Consider the following 24,558-nt stretch of genomic DNA (forward strand, 5'->3'; position numbering starts at 1 on the left):
GAAATTCTTTTGATTTTTTATTAAAGATGATTCAAGACAGAACAGGATGCCATTTACTTGTCATAAAAGACTTAACTTGTGTTTGATAACTACTGAACATTCGATAAACGCAAGTTTTTTAATTCTGTCCATTTTAAATTATCTTAGCACAGGATCAATATTTCTCAAAATAATTAGTTGAGATGATTGTTAAAATGTACAGACTAACCAGTAAACGTGCCATGGTGACATTAAGATGTTAACACTAAGGAAAACTGGGTAAGGGGCATATAGGAACTCTCTAGGAATACCTCTACAACTTTTCTATAAATCTAAAATTATAAATAAGTTCATTTAAAAGAGAAAGAGATTAATTCCCATGCCCAGATTCTGAACCAAGAGGTCTGAGAGAGCGGACCCAAAAATCTCCATTCTAAACAAGAAACCCAGCCTCTGAGGCAGGTGGTTCTCCGACAATCAGATCACACTGAGAAAACACAGGTTTCAGTTAATATACCTCCATTAGTTGTTTTTTTTTTTCTTAACTGCACTCAACATTAAATAAAATCAATGAGAATTTTTTATTTATCAGACATGAAATTGCTTTCTAAGAGATATGAAGAATTTCCATTTCTGGTAGTGACAAGCTAAATAAATTATACAGATCAACTCTGCATAAAATAACTTCAAGTCCAGAATAAATATTTGCTAAAATCGTAAAAGCAAGGTTTTAACTACTGAGAGGTAAAATCAAAAGCCCCAGACCTATCCAAGGTGGGAAATCTTTATAGCGACCCTCCACATTAAGCAGGAACCCCAAAGTGCAACACTCTCAGGGATGATAAACCAGTTCTCTTGGACAAATAAACTAGAATCACTTATCAGTGTTGTCCCAAAACCTCAAGCCATGAGCTTAAAGTGGTCTGCCTGATAGTGTTCCTAAGCACCTACATATCCAAATGTGAAAGGCAACTTCATCCTAGACCTCAAATAATTTATACAAGTAGTTTTCAAGAGCAATAAGGGCAACAGAAAGGAATACAACAGAAACCTGTCCCAAAGACTTAAATATTGTCAAAAGGATTATAAACTTATAAACAAAGACAAATGACAACCATGCTTACTGAGTTTGAAACTACAATGTCTGCAGAAGTATCTGCAAAGAACAGCCAATTAAAGGTGATACAGCAAATTTGGCAAAGAACTAAATAGAACTTTGAGAAATAAAAATAATGGAAATCAAACCAAATGGGCAGGTTTACCAGTAGACTAAACACAGCTAGAAAGATAATTGAGGGATGCAAGCTTAGAAGAAATCTTCCAAAATATGGCAGAGACTAAAGGATAGAAAACACCGATGTTAAAAGATATTTGAGGATACAATAGAGTCTAACGAAGATTTAATACAAGTTCTAAGCGTTAAGAGAAAAGAATGCAGAAAATATTTGAAAAAAACCAAAAGCTGAGAGTTTTCCAGAACTGATAGAAGATAGCCCTACAAATCCCACCAGAACTGATGGAAGTTAGCCCTACGAATCCCAATCACGATAAATAAAGAAGAGAGGCGCCTGGGTGGCTCAGTCATTAAGCATCTGCCTTCAGCTCAGGGTGTGGGATCGAGCCCCACATCAGGCTCCTCCTCTGGGAGCCTGCTTCTTCTTCTCCCACTCCCCCTGCTTGTGTTCCTTCTCTCACTGGCTCTCTGTCAAATAAATAAATAAAATCTTAAAAAAAAAAAAAGGATAAATAAAGAGGAAACCTACACTTAGATTTATCAATGAAAAGGCAAAACATTAAAGACAAAGACGTCATCTCAAAAACACAGAGAAAGACTCAGATTAAAGCCATAAAAGTCACAGCTATCTTTTCTTCAATAGACACCAAAAGACAACAGAGTCCTCAGTGTACTGAAAATAGCCAAGGATCTTAGAATATTATACCCAACTAAAACACCTTCTAAGAATGAATGTGAGGGGCACCTGGGTGGCACAGCGGTTAAGCGTCTGCCTTCGGCTCAGGGCGTGATCCCGGCGTTGTGGGATCGAGCCCCACATCAGGCTCCTCTGCTATGGGCCTGCTTCTTCCTCTCCCACTCCCCCTGCTTGTGTTCCCTCTCTCGCTGGCTGTCTCTATCTCTGTCGAATGAATAAATAAAATCTTAAAAAAAAAAGAATGAATGTGAAACAGGTATGTATTTTCTGGAAAAAATGCCTCCAGCACTCTAATAAGTATAGTATAATAAGTATATTCTTCAGGCCGAAGGAAAGTGAACCCAAATCGAAGAACTAATTTCCAAGAAGAAATGAAGGGGCAAAAAGGATAACTGCATACATATATCTAAATAAACATTTTTAAGTATCACTACTGTGTAGTGTATTAAAAATTAAAACTACCACAACATTAAGTCAGTGGTGAAGGTAAACATAATCTATAAGATAAAGATATAGTTTCCAAGTAAAATATAAACCTAACCAAAAGAAAGCTGGTATCCCTGTATTAACATCAAAAAATAAAGTTTAAGAAAAGCATTACCAGAAATAAAAAGGTCACTCTACAATAAAAGATTGAATTCACTACTCAATATATGGAATGTGCAGATCTCAATTCAAAGGCATGGTTCATAATAATGTGACTGAAGGCAAATCTTAACCTGAGAACTTGTACACAAAAAAAACCTTTCACTGAAGGGGGGAAATAAGCCACCGAATTAAACCACAAACTGATTATAATTTGTGGTCCTGTAGTAGTTAGATGTCCAGACATGTGTTATCAAATAATCTCTCACCACTCCAGAAAACCTGACTCTGAATGAGTTCTCCTTTCAATGAGGAGTAAAGAAAGCTAACATTTATGAAGCCTCCTCACAGTAAGGGACTATTATACGCTTTCCTCCTATCTGCAGATAAAAGCAACTTACTCAGCAACACATGAAGGGTAAGAACCTAGTAATTAAAATCTGACTTCCAAAACCCATGCGGAGTCCACTATTCCAAAAACCAAAGTACCTGCTCTATCAGCCTACTGTTAACAAAGATTATACAGTAATGCACTAGTTGATATTCCTTTACGTAAAATGACTACTTCATGGGGACACAACCAATCATTAAGAATTACAAATGTTTTAAAGCAAGAGTTCAAAGGAACCAGTAATAACCCAAAGATAAGATTTCCCTTTACCTGAGACCTCACATATCCCTCCAAATGCACTTTAAGCAAATCTATATTTAAGACACCGCTGTTCTATTAGTAACGTTCTCAGTGGCCGAGGGGCTCAATACTTTATTTGGCTCCAACACAGCCTCACAGTTAGAATATCCTATTCTTTAGGATCACTTTTTCAATTCTCCAGTGTCAATAGCCAACTTGGAACTGACCTCTGTCTTAAGAGGCGCAAGCAAAACGGACTCCCATTTTAGAACACTACGTATCTTCTTGTCCAAGGGAGCTCATTATCTAGATTATCATCTTATCCAACAGCACAGAAACATACCTGGGTTGGACTGAAAATCTGGTGAAAATGCACCCAGCAATAACAAAACCAATTTAATCACATGGCGGGGAGGAGAATTATACACACACACGCACACAGCAGACAAAAAGCTTAGGAGCCATCACTCAACTGTATGTAAACAAATTCCATGTTGGAAGACACCCTGACCATAAATACTGTTGCTTTTCCTTGGAGCACCGTGGAACCCAAGCAAGTGTGCTTCTGAATTCCAAGCTGATGTATAGCATACAGTTTAAATCAAGGGAACTCCCTTTAAAAACCAATACAAAAGCCTCATCGTTAAGTCGTCGTTCCTCGGTTATGTAACCCTGGAGAAGTCCTTTAACTGCTCTGTACTTCAGTTTCCGCATTAAAATGTTGATACTACCTACTTCTAGGAGCATTAAATTAGTTAATAATACGCAGTAATTTGTGCTCTTACATTATTTATCCCTGTTGTGTTCTTCTGTACCCTCTTTACCCTAGAAAATAATTAAGTGTAATTAATTAAATGTAATTAATAGGCTCCTCAACATTACAGCCCCCTTTCCCAGTAAAAATTAAAAGGTACAAAATTTCTGGGGCGCCTGGGTGGCTCAGTCATTAAGCGTCTGCCTTCGGCTCAGAGCGTGATCCCGGCATTCTGGAATCGAGCCCCACATCAGGCTCCTCCCCTAAGAGCCTGCTTCTTCCTCTCCCACTCCCCCTGCTTGTGTTCCCTCTCTCGCTGGCTGTCTCTGTCAAATAAATAAATAAAATCTTTAAAAAAAAAATACATAAAATAAAAAAAAAATAAAAGGTACAAAATTTCTGAACAAACAAAAATGTATCAAACCATGTAGTGTAAAAGGCAGAGTTGGTAACCAAAAGTACAAAGGCCACTTTGGAAGGCAAGTACAGCAATGTGATCTACTGGTCTGATACCAATGTACTAAACAATTTAGAATGGGCTTTGGAAAGCAACAACGCTCACCTTCTAAACCCTACTCTGCCCAACAAGGAGAACTTCTTATTCAGATGAAATTAGTACAGAAATGGCACTTAAAATCACTATTAAACAAGTCCTTCATGTAAAGAATGTTATAAATACTACTCTGTCCCCCACTTTTTCTTTATAGCATTCACCACAACTTAACATTTTGTATCTAGATAACCAATACACTTGCTTTGCTCATGTTTTAAGATGTCCAAATATTGATGCTAAAATATTTACTCAAAGAATCAAATAAAAATACAAATAATTACAGGTTTGATTAGACTTGAAGATCTGAATGGACCGATCATCAGTTTTCAAAACTGATCAGGAATCATCCTAATCTTATTTTCATTAACATTTCAAATTTACGACTAATCAAAAAAATGAGCGAAGATGTAGTATTTGATTTTGACATCTTCTTCATCCCTTGAAGTCAAACAGATTTTGCCTCGTTTAGCCCCTTTTCCTACAAAAGGGGTGTTTTTAATATAATTTGGGGGGTTTAGAATCCAGTCAGTCACCTGGAGACAATGTGGGCAAACTGAATAATAAAATGAGCAAACAGCATTTTGGATTAAATTAATTTTGGTACAAGTGTTGGGTTTGGTTGATTTTTAAGTCTCTAGAGGACAAGAACAGTCATGTGCCACATTTAGCATTAGCTTCATATTTTGTCAACAGGCCCAATATCAAAAATAGGTACTTTGCAACAGATAAAACTTACATTTTTTCAAAGTGGTATGATGAATTCTTTTAAAGCTGCATTTATCAAATTAACATAACGTTGACCAGATATGATAATCTATGAAGTCAAGGTTTCATGACCAATGTTTAATTCCATCTATTCTCCACAGGACCAGTCTTCTTAGAAGTAAATTGCACATTTTAGATTTGGACCATTAATTTGAACTCTTAATTTTTTTAAATTTTCATTTAATTTGAACAACTTCCGACAAGCATGAGACTTAGTCCCAGAAGATCACTGTAAACCTTATTTACCCAAACAATTTAAAATAAGTTAGTCTATACAGAAGATTTTCCCCTTATCCAAAGGTAATGTGTATTACTTCCTAAGTAAAGTAAGTACAGGAGTGTTAATGTAGGTTAACAAGAAAATAGGACTTAAATATTAATTTTAAAAGATATTTTGATGCTACCTATTTTCAAAAACAGCAAATTCCGTTTTACAGCTCTTCTGAAATCAGGCAAACAGTGTTATGAGATTTTAAAGTGCAGTCCTTACAGAACTAATTACTAATCATTTATCAGAGAGTGATGATCTAAAATAGGGGCTCCTTGAGGACATTGCGTGCCGGGTTCATTCTTTTTGTACTCTGAAAGCCTAGCCCTCCTAAGTAGGGCCACATTCCCCGACTCCCTTCACTGCCTCCTTTTATTAGTAGGGGCACCAACAAGACAGCAGGCAACAAACCTGGCCCATTAAGTTTACATTTATGCCTCATTTCCACCCATACTTCCTCCACTCAGCCCCCATTCATCTTAAAAACAAAACAACTAGTTAAGTAACCTGTTCTGGGAACTTCAATAAAGGAACTAATTTGTAAGAATGTGAAAGAACTCCTAACAGAATTAAAGACATTGCAGGCCAAATCGTTTATTTTCATCTTAGAACCGTTTACAGGATTATATTAATTCGGATCAATTCTCCCCAAATAATGAAATCCTGGTTAAGACACCCATCTAAAGTCTAACTGTACCGGAAGTGCACAAAAAAAAAAAATCATGGGTTAATAACAGCTAACACGACCCCTTTACAAGCGTCAATTCTTTACAATCCTAGCAGTGGAGGCCCTGCTTCATCACCCATCTCCTAACATCCATACTTTCCTCTGGTACCAATAAAAAGATTAAGACCAGAGAGAAGCAGGTAGGAGTTTGAAAGCCAAAGGCTGGACTTATTAACTATTAATTTCCATCCCACCACCCCCTACAACTCTCAGTAAAGTGAGGACAACCCAGACCCCGGTCTCCAGTCGAGCCCAGGCGGCGGCCACGTGTCTAGGGAAACCGCCGGGATTTCCCCTCCCAGCACCGTCGCCGCCTCCAGTGGGCGGAGAGCCCAGGAGCCTCGCAGCCTCCCCGCCCCCTCCGGGCCTCGTCCCTTCACATCCCCTCCCTCCCCTCGGAATTCGCAGCCTCTGCCGTTCTCTCCATCCCCCAGCGGCCTCCCTCCGAGGATTATTTTTGAGGAAGCGGGGGCGTCGAGGAAGCGGTGGGCTACGCACTCGAACCCGGCCCGCACCCCGGGCGCCCTGAGAAGCCAGCGGCCGTGCGGCTGGGGACCGGGAGGCGAGACCGTGGCCTCGCTCGGGCCCGCGCGCAGAAGCCGGTGGGGTTCAGGGAACCTCGGCGCACATCAGCACGGCCCTCGGGCCTCGCAGGCCTCACCGACCCCCCGCGTCTCCTCAGCCGTTCCCGAGTAAAGCGCCAGCCAATCCCGGAGGCCTTCTCAGCCTACGGGGACGAAACTCGGCGGACGGCTCAGGCTCCGGCCTCACTGGACGACCCGGGAGGCCCCGGAGGCCAGCGGCCCCGGGCCTCATCTCCCCGTCCCTTCCCTCCGCGCAGGCCGCCTGACCGACTCTACGTTACGTTCCCCTCTCCCTTTCAGACCCCCATCCGTTACCGGTGGCTAGCACGGGGAGCCAGGCGGTCGGAGCTGCGCAGGCAATGACTCAGGGCGGCGGCGGGAGGAGCAGGAGGCGGCGCCGAGAGCAGATGGCGCTAAAAAAGACCCGAGAGCCCGCCGCTCGCGCTCATATACAATTAGCGTCAGCACGTAGGGCCCGCTCCACCGCCCCCCCAGGCCTCGCCGTCCCCTAGCAACGCGAGCAGGAGGCGGGTCCAGGACGCGTTGCCTAGCAACAGAACTGTCCTTCTTCCCCGAAGACCTCCACACCCTCCGCGCGGTGCTTGGGGTCCTTGGGTTCCCGCCTCCGCCTCCTGCTACGCGCCGCGCCATCTCTATTCTCCCCGCAGTACGGGGAAAGAAATCACAACCCTTTGGTTCCCGGGAGGGTCCCTGACCCGCTCGCCTCGCCCCTGGCCCACCTTGTTCTCCTCGGCCTGGTGTAGGGAGGCGTGAGGGCGGTGGGGAGGGGGGACCGCTGCAGCTCGTCCCTATCCCGGCCTAATTCCTGCAACTCCCCGGTCCCCGGTAATCATTTTCCCTCGCCGCCCATATTTTCCCCAAAGAACAACAGTTCTTTCCTCCTGACCACCTTGGCGGCGTCTTCTGCCGATTTTGCGTCTCCTAACTCGGTGGGTCTCAGTGGCTTCCGGGGCTGCCTCCTCATCCCTACCCCTCCATCCTTTTACCTAACGTGCGATCCCTCATTTCTACTTCAGTTCTTTTTATGGATGAAAAGACAATGTTTGTTTATTCTCTGGATGCTTTATAATGAAGACCCTGTTGTTTCATCTTGGTGAAAAAATATATCTTGTTTAAATCCTCAGGCCTGTGGAAACATCATGGCTATTTTTCAACTGATGGTGGATTGACTAATGTTAACTCTTAAAACAGTGGTTCTCAAAGTGTGGTCCCCAGACCCTTTCAAGGGGGAAGTCGAAAGTATTTCCATAATAATACTAAAACGTCATTTGCCTTTTGCATTCTCATTCTCTCACAAGTGTAGAGTGGAGTTTTCCGGAGACTACATGACATGTGATACGGAAACACTGAAAAAGGAAACAGATAATAAAATCCAGTCATCTGCAGTTAAACCAGACATTAAGGACATTTGCAAAAACATAAGACAATGCCACTCTACTTAATTTTTTTTGCTTTGGAAAGTAGTTACTTTTCATATAAAAGATTCTTTTATGTTAATATTTAATTGATTTATTGTCTTTAGATGAAATAATGAATACTTTTTTAATTTCTTAATTTCCGATATAATAAATATCAGTATCTAGAATGCACAGGATAGTTCTCTGGCGTCCCTAAGTTTTAGAGTGTAAAAGGGTCCTGAGACCAAAAAGTTAGAGAACCTCTTCTCTAAATTCTCATTCCTTTAAATTTCAAACTGCCTGGAGTCATCTATTGTAATGCTCACGTTGAACAACTATATTCCATTTTAAAGGATATAGATTTTCTTCTGGCATCCCCAATCTCATTAAACTGTTGCCTTTTCCACTCTATGCTACAGATGCCTCAGTTTACCCATTCATTTTGGTTCTTCAAATGTGATTTTGTTTTTTTTAACCTTCTGTCTGTATTCGACAATGATGTGAGGTTAACAAGTAATTATAATAATATCAGTAATGACTCCTCGTGAAGAATCCACAATACATAAACTAGGTAGACCAGTGCCCAAAATGTACATACACTTGACACTAATTTCAATGGAAGCCTCAAGATTATTTTATTCTAATCAAAGCTATGCACAATGCAAGTTAATTAGCACACTAGAAATGACCTAAATTACTTTCACCTCCTTTCTTTAAATCTTTGTGGTTGTAGAACTTCTGAGATCAAATTGAGAAGTTAGCCTTCATGATGATTTCTATCCCGCTCCAGAAAGCCTCATCAATTTGAGTAACTGGCCTTAGGCTCCTAATTTCTGATGCTTCAACCTCACTCCCTTATTTAAAGGGCTTATCATGGGGCGCCTCGGTGGCTGGGTTGTTAAGCGTCTGCCTTCAGCTCGGGGCATGGTCCCAGAGTCCTGGAATCGAGTTCCGCAATAGGGTTCCTTGCTCAGCGATGAGCCCGCTTCTCGCTCTGCTGGCTGCTCCCCATGCTTGTGCTCTCGCTCTCTCTCTCTGACAAATAAATAAATAAAATCTTTTTTAAAAATAATAAATAAATACAAGTCCAATCAAATCTACTTGGTCATAAAACCTGCAATGGCTCTTTGATGTCTACATGACAAAATAATGCCTACAAAGTCCATCTGAATCTGAATCCATCCTGTTTTTCTGGCCATACCTCCCACTATCCACTGTCATGAACCCCATACATTATGACTTTGAACTACTCACCAAACCCTCAACACACCAAGTATTTTTACACCTTCTGCTCCCCCCTTCAACTTTTCTTTCAAAATCAAGCCCAAGTTTTTATCTTTCCTGGGGAATCTTCCCTAAGTCACCAAGGCAGATCTGGTTGCATACTCTTGTCTGTTTTCCAACAACTTTTTATGTATACATGTGTGTTCCCATGTTTCCTTCTTCCCAAACACACACTACACTAGATTATTAGTTACTACAGGGCAGTGTCCTTGTTTTTGTATTCTCCTGGCTTGGATAATGGCTAGCATTCAATAAATATTTGTTTGACAGAATGAAGTAAAAGGAAAGAAGCAAAAAAGTAAGCAAGTGAGAAAGGGAGAAAGGACATAAAAAAGTCATTGAAAACAAACTGGAAGTCATAATACTTTATTAAGTGATCCGTTTTTGAAGACAATTGCATCAATTCTACATTTGTCTATATGAGAAAATTTGACAATCTACTCAGTGCAAGAAGATTTTTGGCTATGGTTTAGATATTGTTTGGATATTTGGATATTATTTTTCCTCATCTATGAAGCAATTCGCTGGTAAAAATAAATACTGAAATCTGAGATCGTAAGAAATAAAGAAAATAAGTTATATGGTATTATTTGGAGATAATTGCAGTGTCCATTATTAGGAGAATAGTGAAATGTGGTGGATGCATATCATAGAATATTATGCAGCAGAATATCAAATGTAATATGGCAACAGGGATAGACCTGCAAAATGCAGTGCTTGCAAAATAAAACCACGATTAGATATTATTACACACCTATTAGAACTGCTCAAATTGAAACAAAACAAAACACCTGGCTGATGGTACAAAATGCTAGTAAAGATGTAGAACAGCAAGAATTCTCATTCATTGCTAATATGAATACAAAATGGTACAGTCATCTTGGAAGATAGTTTGGCAGTTCCTTATAAAGTTAAATATACACTTACCGTATGACCCAGGAGTCTCACTCCTGGCTGTTTACCCAAGTGAACTGGAAACTTATGTTCACACACACACACTCGTAGAGGTGAACATTTATGACAACTTTATTCCTAATTGCCAAAAACAGGAAGCAATGAAGATATTGTCCACAGGTGAATAAACAGTGCACAATGGGATACTACTCAGAAATAAGAAGGAACAAGCTACTAATATACTCAACGACATGGATGAATCTCAAATAACTTTTGCCAAGTGAAAGAAGTCATAATCAAAAGGCTATATATTATAAAATTTCATTTATATGACATAGGGGAGAGGCAACATTATAGGGATAGAAAACATACCAGTGCTTGCCGGGGGCTCAGGAGGGGTGAAGAGTTGACTCCAAAGGTGCTGTAGGGATTTTTTAGGGTAATAGAACTGTTCTATATCAGTAGTGAATACTTATAGACTTTATACATTTCTCAAAATAATTTATTGTATTCACATTTTAAAAAGTCATTCAGGATGTCGTGGGATCCTAGGATGGAATTCAGTCTGACAAATTAATCTAATTGCATTACAAATCTATAATATAACTCATTAAAGGTAGAAGTAAAAAAGGAACTTACTTTAGAAAATAGTATTTTGACTAAATACTATCAGGCTAAAGGCAAAAACAGCGGTACAGAAACCGTGTATTCTATTTGGTAAATTTGTTTCTCATAGAGGTAAGTATTAGAAGTTCTAAAATGAATCTATCTGTATACTAGGTATTTGTATTCATTTGCCAGGGCTGACAAAACAAAGTACCAAACTGGGTGGCTTAAGCAACAGAAATTCATTGTCTCACCGTTTGGGAGACTAGAAGTCTGAAATCAAGGTTTTGGTAGAGTTGGTCCCTTCTGAGTGCTATGAGGATCTGTTCCAGGCCTTTGTCTTTGGCTTGACGATGGCTTTCTTCTAACAGGATCCTCATACTCTCTTCCCTCTATGCATGTATTTGTGTCCAAATTCCCCCTTTTTATAAGGACACCAGTCACATTGGATGAGGGTTCATTCTAATGACCTCATTTTATCTTGCTTTCCTCTTACCTCTGTAAAGACTATCTCCAAATACAGTCACATTATGAGGTACTAGGGGCTAGGACTTCAACATATGAACTTTGGGAGGACACAATTCAACCTGCAGTACCAGGGTCCAACAAATAAGTAAATAATTGTAGATAATGGGAGCCAGGTCTCTCATTATTGGAGAAAAAAAATCACAAATAAGCAAGGAGAGAAGGCTAAAATGAGCCCTGTGATGCTGGATTGGGGCTAGAAATATCAGAATGAATTCATGTTGATAGATAGATACATAGATGATAGATAGATAGATAGATAGATAGATAGATAGATAGATAGACAGACAGACAGACGTGGGCATATATAGGTTTAGTATATATACATATATTCCCTAGCCATTGAGAGGGCCTAGAAGTAGTGACATTCTAGTAGCAATAAGCTTGCCCATCACCCAGATTTTTATTTCTAATTACCATTTTTCCAAGGGAAGGAGAGATAGCTGATTCTAGGACTGGGGAAAATACAAGATAAGTCTAGAACGTCTTTATGTTACTATAAGTTTGAATAAATATAAAATAAAAGTGATGGGGGCATATTGAAAGGACACAGAAGTCAATCTGAAAGAGCTGCCAATGGCCTCCAATGGCCAAAGCTGGAATAATTCAGTAACAAAATAATGATAGTATTGGAATATAATCCAAAGAATAAAATAAATATCCATGAGTTCATAATGACATAAAATTATTGAATGTGGGAGTGCCTGGGTGGCTTATCGGGTTAAGCATCTGACTCTTGGTTTCAGCTGAGGTCGTGATCTCAGGGTCTTGAGATCAAGCCCCACATGGGGCTCTGTGCTGGTTGTGGAGCCTGCTTAAGATTCTCTCTCTCCCTCCCTCTCTGCCACTCCCTCCCCTCAAAAAAAATTACTGAATGCCAAATAAATAGTGGAGAAGGGACAAATTCTCCTTATAGAAGAATCCAAAGAATATATGTAGATACTCCCCACTCCAGGCAGTGAAGATTAATTCCCTCTGGTTGAGGACTGGATATAATGATTCACCTCCAAAGAAGAGTAAGGAAAGGAAAAAATATTAACTTTATAGTAGAGAAATCTGACAAACATCACTTTAACTAAAATGATCACGGTTAACATCATCTGTTAGAAGTCATGTTAATATCAAGTACTCCCTGATAGGATGAAGCAAGAATTAGTATTAAACAGATTAATATTAAACACATTGTAATGGGCTTGGGAGGTAGAAGGGAATGAGAATGAAGTATAGAAGTAACAGGGAATCAATTTATTGATCTAGAAAGGTCTTATCTGGGAGTTAAGAGGAGTTACAAGTTTTAAAAAGAAAGACAGACCAAAAAAAAAAAAAAAGTGGAATGTGGCTATGCATCTTTGCCCATACTAGACATTCAATATTTTTCATTCCTCAATATTCTATCTCTGCAGAATCAAATTGTGATTCATATTTTGAAAAGTTAGTTCTTGAAGCTAGAAGAAGCAAAAAGCAGTAAAATTAGATTTGTCATCAGTTGTAGCAGAGTAAGTTTGAGCAACTGCAGGACACTAGAGATAAAATATGGAAATAAATTGAAGAAAAATCAAGTCAACAGTAACAATTATAGTAATCGCTAACATTTATTAAATGCCTTCCATGTGCCAGACACTGCTCTACAACGTTTTACAAATATTAGCTCATTTAATCCTCACAACAACCCTATGAGATACTACTATAATTAGCCTTCTGTTCTAGATGAGGAAACTGAGGTCCAGAGACATCCAGGATCTGTCTCTAGGCCACAGAGCCCATAGGTGGCAGGGTCTGGATCTACATCTGCAGAGCCTGGCACAAGAGTCCGAGGTTGTAACCACGTCTTTTCTAGTTAAATGCATAAGATGTCCCAGAATTCAAGGAATTGACTCTGAAAGAAACAGACATGTAACCAAGCAGCTACAATTCAATTATAAGTGCTAATAATATTGAAGTAGGCACCAGAGAAGACGTCCCAGAAGTGACATCTGAAACCAAATCTTGAAGGGGAGGGAAGAATCTGCTGTGTGATAAGAGCAGGGCAGTATTTCTGGCAAGAGAACAGCCATATAGAAGAAGTTTTGGTCTAGTTGTTCAAGGTCATGTGAGAAATACAGTACGGAATACAAATCACTCAAACAACGACTTCCACCTTTGAGCATGGATTTCATATACAGAAAAACTCTAGCCAAGTCATGTAATGTGTTGGTACCAAGTATTTGTCAATTCAGTTTGGGCCTATCACGCTTACATACTTCAGCTATCAAACTGAACCGCTATCGAACTCCAGAAATGTGACTTCTTGGTAATGAAGAAGGTGCCTTTACATAGTCTCACGCCATGAAGGTTGTATTCTTTACAGGTCACGAACCAGATTAAATCTATTTTCCAAAATCTTAGAACACAATCTCTTTTAAAAGCAATTTTGAAAAAGAGGTCACAAAAATCCAAGAGAGAGTGACAAACAGTCGGGGCTGAGGCAGCAAACACTATGGCTTCCTATGTGTTGGTCATTGTTCTCAGTCGCCTTCGTGTTTTAGCTCATTTACCTCTCCCAGCAGCTCTGTGAGGTCGCTACTTATTACCACTATTTTACAGATGAGGTCACTGAGCTATAGAGAGGTTGAGTAAATTAATGCAAAGTTGCAATTAGTTTTGTAACTGGTGGAGCCAGGATTCAATAAAATCAGGTAATTCCCACCTGAATAGAGATGGGAAGGATGCTATTTGGTTCTTGAATTCATTTCTTAAGATAACAAATGGTCTAGTCTGACCAGATCTGTGGTCACAAACTCGAACATCCACCGTTGCCAGGCCAGGGATGGATTCTGTGCAGTCGGGCAGGTGCAGGACAGCAAGGAGCGGAGCGAACGGTGCTAACGGGAGCCCACAGGCCTCATGCAGAGCAGGCAGCTACTCCTCGGTTCCAGCCAGTTGTTGCCCCATGGCTTCGGTATTATCAAATTTTCCAATTTGTCCAGAGAAACTGACTTTCATATGAAATCTGCCAATTCGGGAGGAGGAGTGCATAAACTGAGTTTACTTCTGGACACGCTGTGTTTGAACTGGCTCTGAGGCCTCCTGCAGGTAGAAATTCGAATGGGCAGTTCCGGAGAATCATGTGGGAGGCAAGTATGGATTTAGAAATCTTCAACACAAGGGGTACAGATGAGGAGGGCCATGGAAAAGGTAAGAAAAAAATAAGAGGACCAGGAACTCCAGCATTTAGAAAGTTGGCAGAAGATAAAGAGTCAGCAAGAAAGACCTGTAATAGAAGGAAAGGCAGAGGAGATGCCAAAGGAGGAAGGGGAATCAGATAATATCTATCAGTCTAATCTTGTGAAGAGTCAGTGTACTGATTTCCTTGGGTAGAAGGTATCTCTGACATCAGTAAGAAGAAATATTATTACTAAGTTCAAAGAAAAATTTTCTTAAGGCCCAAGTGGGCTATGGCTTTCTTGCATCAAAAAGCACTAGAGGAACATCCCAGCACTTTCCTACTGCTGACCACTTCGATGGCTCTAATTTAAAAGGCAGATGTATTTTACTTCCACTTTTTCCAATTTCTGTAATATTATTAGCGCAATAATTATAGTTCTGTTTCTTTGGGTATTCTTTGTGTCTGGTATGCTCTTAAGACATTTTGAAATTTCTGAAATGCCAGATTTCAGCAGAACCACCCATAACAAAAATTGTGATTTTGTGGGAAACCAATAGCCATTTAGATTTAACAATTACATAAAAGCATTTTCCACACCTACAAGTTAAAACTTGGTTCACACATCACATATTATTTATAACTTTGCTCAGACATAATCTTACAGTGAATTTGGGACCCCTTTGTCTACGAACACGGAAGGTAAAGGAACCTATCTACTTGGGTTTCCAGGGAGTCATTTTCCCTGCCTGAGTTAGAACCAATTGAAAGGGAGACGGAAGAGGTGAGCAAGTGGACATCAAAATAGTTCCCTTCTTACAGAGAAGGTAGGCTGGAGAACATAGTTTTATATCTACAGCAGATTGGCTCTGCTCATACTTCACCTCTGACTAACACAGGCCTCCCCAGCAGGCACAGGCCCTTCCATATCTTTAGCAAGGCAGAATGCAGACCTGGATGGATAAGTTCTACAGAAAATGGAGCCCAAAAGGAGACTGGGCTTCTCTTACCCAGTTTTTCTCCCAAACTCCCCAGTCAGATACATAACTCCTTCTGCCCTGGGGATAAACAATCCAGAGGAAAGAGCAAAGCAGGTTTTTCTGGTGAAGGTTTTTCCACACTGAAGCCTGAGGCCAGAGAAATGGAAACCACTCCTAATACACCCTACTGCCTTACCTCCTTTCAAGTTCATCCTACAACGCGTCTCCTATTATCCTCACACAGCTAGCAAATGACTAAACCTGGACTCAGACCCAGATCATATGATCTCAGAACAGCGACCTTCATTTATCCTGGGAGGCTATGCCTCAGAGGTCTGTGGTTAAAAGGAACGATCCCATTTAAATTCATTGGGTGGGAAGCTAGGGAAGAGACAATAATGAAATAGCCCCCAAAAAGGCACTGTGTGGGGATTCAGAAGACCTCAAATATGGTTACAACAATGTTACCAACAGGTTGCTTGGCCATGGTCAAGTCACTACATTCTTTATAAGCTTAGATTCTTTGTCTGTAAAACCAGTTTAGCAAGTCCTGCCTTTCTACCAACCTAGAGGATCAAATAAGGTATCTCATAAAAATACTTTGAACAAGCATCATGCTATGTTAAAAGATATCGTAGTTACTTGGGGTGACGTTATTATTTCAATAATATTAAATAGAATAGGAAAACCAGACTGTTTTTCTGAACGTTTACATTTGAAAAGCAGATGCTGTAGAGGCAAGCAGAGGTAGATTTAAATTCCAGAGTCCTCCACACACTAACTGAGTAAACCTGGACAAGTAATTTAATCTTTCTGAATCTGGATGGGGATCAGAATATGCTACCCCCAAATATTTCACTTTGATATAAGGATTATTTTGAGCCAAAGGCAATTGAAAGCCAACAGATGCAGGAAGAGTTCTCTGCCCTTCCTCATTGCCTAAAATCCAGGATATAAATTTCCCTTTGAGGACAGTGCCCCTCCCGTATCAATGAGAGAAGAACGGCTCCTATCATCAAAGATGGAGAGCCAATACCAAGATGGGTTTGCATAAACAGACCTTACTGAAATAGCCCTTATCTTCCATTATTTTCCTTACGTATTTCCCCACAATTTATCACCCTTTGAAGCCCAAATTCTCTTTCCTTAGTTAAGAAGGGTATAAAAGTTCTCAAGTATAGGGGCGCCTGGGTGGCTCAGTCGTTAAGCGTCTGCCTTCGGCTCAGGGCGTGATCCCGGCGTACCGGGATCGAGCCCCACATCAGGCTCCTCCGCTGGGAGCCTGCTTCTTCCTCTCCCACTCCCCCTGCTGTGTTCCCTCTCTCGCTGGCTGTCTCTCTGTCACATAAATAAATAAAATCTTTAAAAAAAAAAAAAAGAAAGAAAGATTTGGTTGCAATCCAAACTCTTAAAAAAAAAAAAAGTTCTCAAGTATAGCTTCTTCTTTGAGTTTTGCTGTAAACTCCTGTGCATGTAAATATTAATAAAAATTGTCTGCATTTTCACCTGTTAATCTGTCTTTTGTTAGTTTAATTCACAGGCCACCGCATGCTGAACCTAAGAGAGTAGAGGGAAAGTTTTTCCTCCTGGACAAAAGTTTTTCCTCTCTGTCTACATATATGAATGCTTATATCCTTTTTACTTAATAGGGTTTTGTGAGGATTATATAAAGGGCCGATCACATAATTCATTCGATAAGTGTTAGTTTTCTTCCTTTTTTCTTGTTCTAATCTAAAGATCGACCTTACCTACAACACACTTTACTTTTTAATCAAGTGAATTTTATGTGTATAAATCATTTGAACCGTTAAAAAATTCACCTTTTGAGTAGTTTTTTTTTAATATTGGATGGATGGGCTAATTAAATAAACATGATTCCATGACTCAGCATTGTAGAAGAAATTAGCAGCCATCCTTGATACTCCTAAGTAGTTTTCTTAAGTATTTGAATTTTAAAATATTAGTGCTTATCAAAATAATTTACTTGTGTAGCAAGAAGTCTGCTTCTATTAGTTTCTAATGTCAGCACATAAATATACATTCATCATTAATTCAGTTACTCAATTAGCAAAGCTTTATTATGCAACTGCTATGTCTAGATGTTGGATTTTGTAATGTTGGGAATTATGATCTAGTTAGGGATAGAGCCCAAATAAACATAATAAAAGGAAGAACATACTACAACAAGGAACAATAATCTATGAAAGCTGCATAACCTAATGCATTAATTCTCTCATCTGTAAAATGGAAATAACAATTTTTGATTCCACAGGACTGTTGAAATCATTATATAAGATAATGAAGTTGGAATTAGAAGAATGATCCCTACACTCACAGGCCAGTCAGTCTGGGAAGGAAAATATCTCTTGGTGGAGACTATTATTTACCCACTAAAATTCATTCTCCTTTCCTTTCTAGGTACATGGCTGCCCTCCTAGACTAAATTCCTTAGCCTTCTGCACAAGACGAGACATAGTAAGAGACACAGTAAGACCAAGACAGAGAGAGAGAGAGAAAGAGATACACAGAGAAAGAGGAGAGAGAGACAGAGAGACTCCAGATCCAATAATTACTTTCTGGATAATTGGACAAAAAAGTAAAGAGGAGGATCTAGAATTCATTCTGATGGGAAACCTCACAAGGTAATAGCTTCAGAGCATGCACACATATCCTGGCTGTCCTTCAGAACTTGGGTCGCTGGGTGATTCTCTGGGGACACAACTATAGGCTGAATGTTTGCATCCCTTTGAAATTTATATGTTGAAACCTAACCCCTAATGTGATGGTGTTTGGATGTGGGGGCCTTTGGGAGGTGATTAGGTCATGAGGGTGGAGCTCTCATGAATGAGATTAATGCCCTTACGAAAGAAACTCCAGAGAGATCCCTCATCCCCTTGGCCATGTGAGGACACAGAAATAAGATGGCCGTCTATGAACCAGCAAGCTAGTTCTCATCAGACACCGAATCTGGTGGCACCCTCTCTTGGACTTCTCAGTCTCCAGAACTGCAAGAAATGGTTGTTTAAGCCACATGGTCTATGGTATTTTTGTTGTAGCAGCCTAGCCAGACTAAGACAGACACCGACCCCACCCCACAGACATACACACAGTTCTGTGGGACTTGGAGTGACAAAGGTTACTATGGGCAGCCCGGAGGCAATGCCTGAATGCTACTCTATCATAAAGAAGTCAAACTCAGGGGACAGATTAAGGATGCTGGGGCAGGCTGTGTGGATAAAGAAAGAGTATGTAGATAGACAAACCTAAGAAAAGGGAAACCAGGTGAGGAACTAGAGATACCTACAGAGTCTTGAGCTGCCCCATCCAATGCAGCAGCTACTACCTGCATGCAGCTATTGAGCACCAGAATGCGGCTAGGCTCAATTAAGATGTGCTGTAAATGTGAAAATACACATCAGATTCCAAAGACGGCAATGAAGAAAGAATTGAAGATACTTCATTAATATTTTTGAATGTTAATTACATGTTGAAATGATCATGTTTGGGCTATATTGGGTTGAATAAAATGTATCATTAAAATTAATTTCACCTGTTTCTTTTTGCTTTTTAAAATGTCACTACTGAGAACTTTAAAATCACGGTTGTGGTTTGCACTGCATTTCTCTTGGGCAGTACGGCACTACACCATGGATCAGCAAATTTTAGCTCCCAGGCCAAACCTAGCCCAAACCCTATTTTTGTAAATAAAGTTTTATTGGAACACCGCCAAGTCTGTTTGCATAACATTCATGGTTGTTTTCCCTGCAATAGCAGGGTTGAATTGTTGCAAAAGAGACAAACTGTTCAAAGCCTCAACTATTTACTATATGGCCATTTATGGAAAAAGTTCTCCAACCTCTGGTCTAGACTATGGGAACAGTTTTACTTAGCATACAGTTTAAAATTATTTTCTCTTGACTCCTATAATTTCCTGTCATAACCCCAACTTTAAGTAAAACCTGAGAAACTCGACAGGCTGCAATGGAATGTAGGGAAGAAATAAAGCCAAGACAATAGAAAATGTGATTCCCACCCCCTATTCATCTTTCTGCAGCCGGTTGTGCAGAGGCAGCTGTACCCTATCGAGGAATTTTAGGTGGAGACCAAGATCAAAGTGTGTGTGTGTGTGTGTGTGTGTGTGTGTGTCCAGATGGTGTGAGTCCTGTTTGAACTGAAAATGATAGGGAGTGACCCCATGCCGACAAAGAGTTCAAAAGAAAAACCTCAAAAGCAAACTTTTCCATTCTTTATAGTTGAGGGCCTCAGCGTGGCTCGTAATCAGGGGTGGGGGGGCCGATGTGCTCTTTGCTAGGATTACCCACTATACACAACGCAGAATAGTATACCAATGCAGCACCTGTTTAAAGGGGGGAGAAATGTGCGTTTGTAATCCTGGTTCCACCACTTACTAGCAATCCTGCTCAAGGGCTGTGAAGATGAAACGAAATCCTGCTTAAGTGGTGTGCACATATCAAACATTTAGAAGCTTATCATTGTTTTATAAACAAAACACAGGTCAATTTAGAGAAAAAGCAGAAATAATCTTAATTTTAAAAAGTGATAGGAGTTTTAGAGAAAACTGGAAAGACAATAAGGAGAAAACACAATTTGGATTTTGTTCCTAAATTCTGACTTAAATTAAATGAAGCTGTTTAATAATAAATGGTTTCTTTGCTAATGGCCAGTGCTTTTGATCCTGTGTTCCTGTCCTCTTGCCTGCAATACCTAGGTCTGCAGAAGGGACAGTATGATGAGGACTGNNNNGAAAATGAAATGCTGCTTTAGATTTGCCGAAAGATTTCCACTCGTGACATTCTCTGTCTCCTCCACCAGTCTATGGCAAGAGGCTATTCTATTTTGCTGAGCCTGACTGAAATCTACCACCATCCCCCATCCCTAGAATTACTCTAAGAGTTGAACCATATAATTGACTCCAGAAGGTCACAGCTACAGTACTTCTAAGGAAAAGAAAAGGAGGAGGCCCGGATATTTATTTTGGTGGGTGTGTTTTGGATTTTGGGAGAGGTCGTTTTCCTGCTATCGGAACTTCATTTGTTCCCTCTTCCCTGAGACTTGGGCTATTGCTATTGCCTCTGTGTGTGTGTGTGTGTGTGTGTGTGTGTGTGTGTCCACCGCCGTTAGAACGGTGAGGCCATAGTTTGTTCAATCTTCTAGGCAGGCATAAAACGCAGTCTTCTGTCCTGAGTGGTAAAGGGGTGCTCAGCACTGACATTCTGTTTTTCTGCCCCAGTTTATGAAAAATATTGCCCCTAAAACCCATCAGGTTCCCTATGTTTATGAATTCTGAATCCTACCTATCAGGAGCCAATGAGAAAAGCTCTCCTAGAATCTTCTGAGATTCAAAACTGCAAAATTAATACCTTAAGTAAGCTTTGCATTTGACCGCAGTACTCACATGGTCCCTTACCTGACAATATTCTTTCTTCTTTCTTTTTTTCTTTCCTTCCTTCTTTCTTTCTTTCTTTCTTTCTTTCTTTCTTTCTTTCTTTAAGATTTTATTTATTACTTTGAGAGAGGGAGAGAGAGAACACAAGTGGGGGGAGAGGCATAGAGAGAAGCAGACTCCCCGCTAAGCAGGAAGCCCGACACAGGGCTTGATCCCAGGACCCTGGGATCATGAACTGAGTTGAAGGCAGATGCTTAACTGACTGGGCCACCCAGGTGCCCTGACAATATTCTTTCCACCCAAAGTTCCCAATCCTGTGTCCCTTTCTTGCATTCTCCAAAAATAAGGTTAAATGAAAATAGACTCTGTCTAGGTTTTGGTTAAACTCCTGAGCTTTAAGGATTTTCTGCTATTATGCTCAGGCTTTTTGGAGAAGGTTCCCTTTTTTGTGATACCTCAGTATATTGGCTGAAGACAGCCCACCTTTTCAGGGTGGACATGAGGGAAATCCTGGCCATACAATCTCTTTGTTGGAGAACCTGAAAAACAGATACCATTAAAAAGAGTTTTTCAACCTTGTTATAAATAATTAGCAATTGAAACTATTAAAACCTTTTTCTCAATCTCTTTTTTAAAAACACCGCATTAGATAATAGTGGCAAACGTCTATTGAGCTTACCACGTGCCAGGCACTGTTACAAATACTTCATATGTGCCTACCTGATTTCCACAGCCCCTAGAGCTGGCTACTGTTATTTTCACTGTCCCTTCACAGATGAAGAAACTGAGGCATAAAGAGGTTAAGTTGTTTGCTCAAGGTCACACAGCTACTAAGTGTGAGAATCTGGCTCAAGCATCCAAAGTGGCTAAGCACAGGGCTTGAATTCTTATTTTCCCCTTACCAGCCAAATCATTTGGGAAAAGTCAATTAGTCACTCTTAGCTTCATACCTGCATTTTGAAAATGATACCGATCCCATAGAACTGTTATGTAGATTAAAAAAAATTAAACCTATTCTTCATAGAGACACTGGTAACATAGCATTGTTTTTGGAATGAGAAACTATTCTCAGCTGTCCAGACAGAATTATTTGTGGCACGACATCTGCAAGAGGAATTACAAAAGTATGCATTTACATTGATAGCTGGACAAATGACTTCCTTCAACTCTACCACCTTAGAATGATCTTGGTGCTTTGTAAAGTTCTAGGCACCATCCAAATTTACAGCCAGTGATTTTAATCATTCTAGAGCAGTACCGTTCAATAAAACTTCCTGCAATGATGGGAATGTTCCATATCTGTACTGTTCAATATGGCAGCCACTAGCCACAGAGTAGTTCTTGAACACTTGAAATATGGCTAATGTGATAGAGGAACTGACATTGTAATTTTATTTAATTTTAACTCATTTTAATTACTTTTAATGTAGACAGCCACCTGTGGCTGGTAGTTACGAAATTAGACACCAGAGCTCTAGATGATCTAATCAACTACTTTCATCTGAAGAAAAACACCAGCAAAGTCTCTAGGTATCAGAATTTTTTTTTAAAGATTTTATTTATTTATTTGAAAGAGAGAGAAAGAGAGAGAGCACAAGCAGGGGGTGGGGCAAAGGGTGAGGGAGAAGCAGACTCCCTGCTGAACAGGGAGCCCGACCCGGGGCTCAATCCCAGGACCCAATCCCAGGACCCTGAGAACATGACCTGAGCCAAAGGCAGACACTTAACTGACTGAGCCACGCAGGTGCCCCATAGAATTTTTTATTTTCTGTCCTAAATGCAGGATAGAAAATAAAATTATGTAACTATTTATTCTAATGAACCATACAGGTATGGAATCAAGGTGTGATCTGTTCTCACCCCTCAATTGTAGATTGATCAGTGTTTTGAACTATATCAGCTTTCCTCCATAATCTGTTCGCAAGTCTAAGAAACATTTATTCCTTTTTTATGACCATAATGCTTTATTCCAACATACTGAGAATACAGGTAGGAATCAAAACTATATCATAGACCCATTTCATTGTAATGATTTATAGGTGATTTGAATAAATACTTTCCTGCTATAGAAAACAGAAATATGAGCATTCCTCTATGCCATCGATATTACTCTGTTTCTTGTAGCAAAAGCCATCCTAAGAAATGATCACACACCTACTGGGTAGTTGATGTCAAAGGTCTTGGTGGCCTTAACCTCGGAACTCAAAGAGCTGTACCTATAGCCGGTTGCAACATTTTAGCAGAGCCCATGGACAGACTCAAAAATATCTAAGCTCATTCAGTGGCTTGGGAGTTGCAGCTTTTACCTGACTGATTTGGCAGTCCAGGATGCCATGTGTTCTGCTGTTCAGCATAAGATGTGGGACTCTCAATCAAGTACTTACTGACATTTTTGATAAGAGTTTGGTAATATCCACAAGCACTTCTGCTATCTCCACTTCTAATCAGTTGAGTGAAAATTCTGTTGGGTAAGAATATGAGCTGGGATCTTCTTCTTTCTTGGCAGAACAAATTTGCTCCCTACAATCAGGTATCTAAAATATGATACTCCCTGTAACCATCGACATAAAATTTCTTCATTTCCCACATTTACTAGAAAAATTCAGTCAAGGACTGATTGAGATTCGTCACTTCATAATGCTTACTTAAGCCTCTGAGAGTGGGAGAAACTTTTATTATTATTGATTCTTTTAGATTCCCCTAGTTTTGCTTCAATATTGTTAGCTAATAATACTTAGGCTGTCATTTATTGAACATTCACTCTTTGTCAGGATTACATAAATTATCTCATTTAATTAACACAACAAATTTATGAATAAGGAATAGTGTCACATCTCACAGATATACAAACCACGGCTCAGAGGAAGTGATGAAATTGCCCACATCACACAGCTCATGTATAGGATATAGCCAGCATGCTAACCAAGATCTTTCTTTCTTTTAGTTTTCTTTTAGTTTCCTTCCTTCTTTCCTTCCTTCCTTCTTTCCTTCCTTCCTTCCTTTTTGAGAGAGAGAGCCCACACACAAGGGGTCGGGAGGGGCAGAGGGAGAGGGAGAAACTTAAGCAGGCTCCAAACCTTAAGCAGAGCCCACCTCAGGGCTCAATCTCATGACCCTGAGATCATGACCTAAGCCGAAATCTAGAGTTGGATACTTAGCCGACTGAGCCACCAAGTGCCCCTAAACTCAGATCTTTCTGACTCCAAAGAACAATAAGTACAAAACTGTATTTTGTTTTGATTAACTGATATCAATGTACCTGGGCCTATGTAATCTGTTCGCTACAAAAACATTCTCATTAGTTTAAATGTAATCTAAACGTTCAGGAAGTGTCCATGAAATAATTCATTCCAATAACATTCGCTTGTTCTGCAGAGCCACAGATGTGGTCATTTCTGTTACTTGGTGTCTTTGAGTTCAATTCAAGGAAGATTGTTTTGTCATATACATGCTATTTTTAGTTAGAACAAAAGCTCAATATGTGTCATTTGGGCCTTAACTGCCAAGAAACTTTGCCAAATGCAT

General features: G+C 40.0%; 1 protein-coding gene across 6 annotated transcripts in view; it reads right to left on the reverse strand.

Moving 5' to 3' along the window:
- NAP1L1 (nucleosome assembly protein 1 like 1) overlaps window positions 1–7,230 on the reverse strand; it is a 32,245-nt gene extending 25,015 nt beyond the window's left edge. For 2 of the 6 annotated variants that reach the window (XM_040637279.1, XM_040637277.1), the window contains exon 1: window positions 7,093–7,230. The gene's annotated coding sequence lies outside the window, so the exon portion shown is untranslated. The remainder of the gene's footprint in view (window positions 1–7,092) is intronic. The other 4 variants (XM_040637275.1, XM_040637276.1, XM_040637274.1 and 1 more) reach the window with 3 other exon arrangements.
- Window positions 7,231–24,558: the final 17,328 nt, after the last annotated feature.

Source organism: Ursus maritimus, unplaced genomic scaffold, assembly GCF_017311325.1.
Source record: "Ursus maritimus isolate PB19 unplaced genomic scaffold, ASM1731132v1 scaffold_21, whole genome shotgun sequence".
Lineage (NCBI taxonomy): Eukaryota > Metazoa > Chordata > Mammalia > Carnivora > Ursidae > Ursus > Ursus maritimus.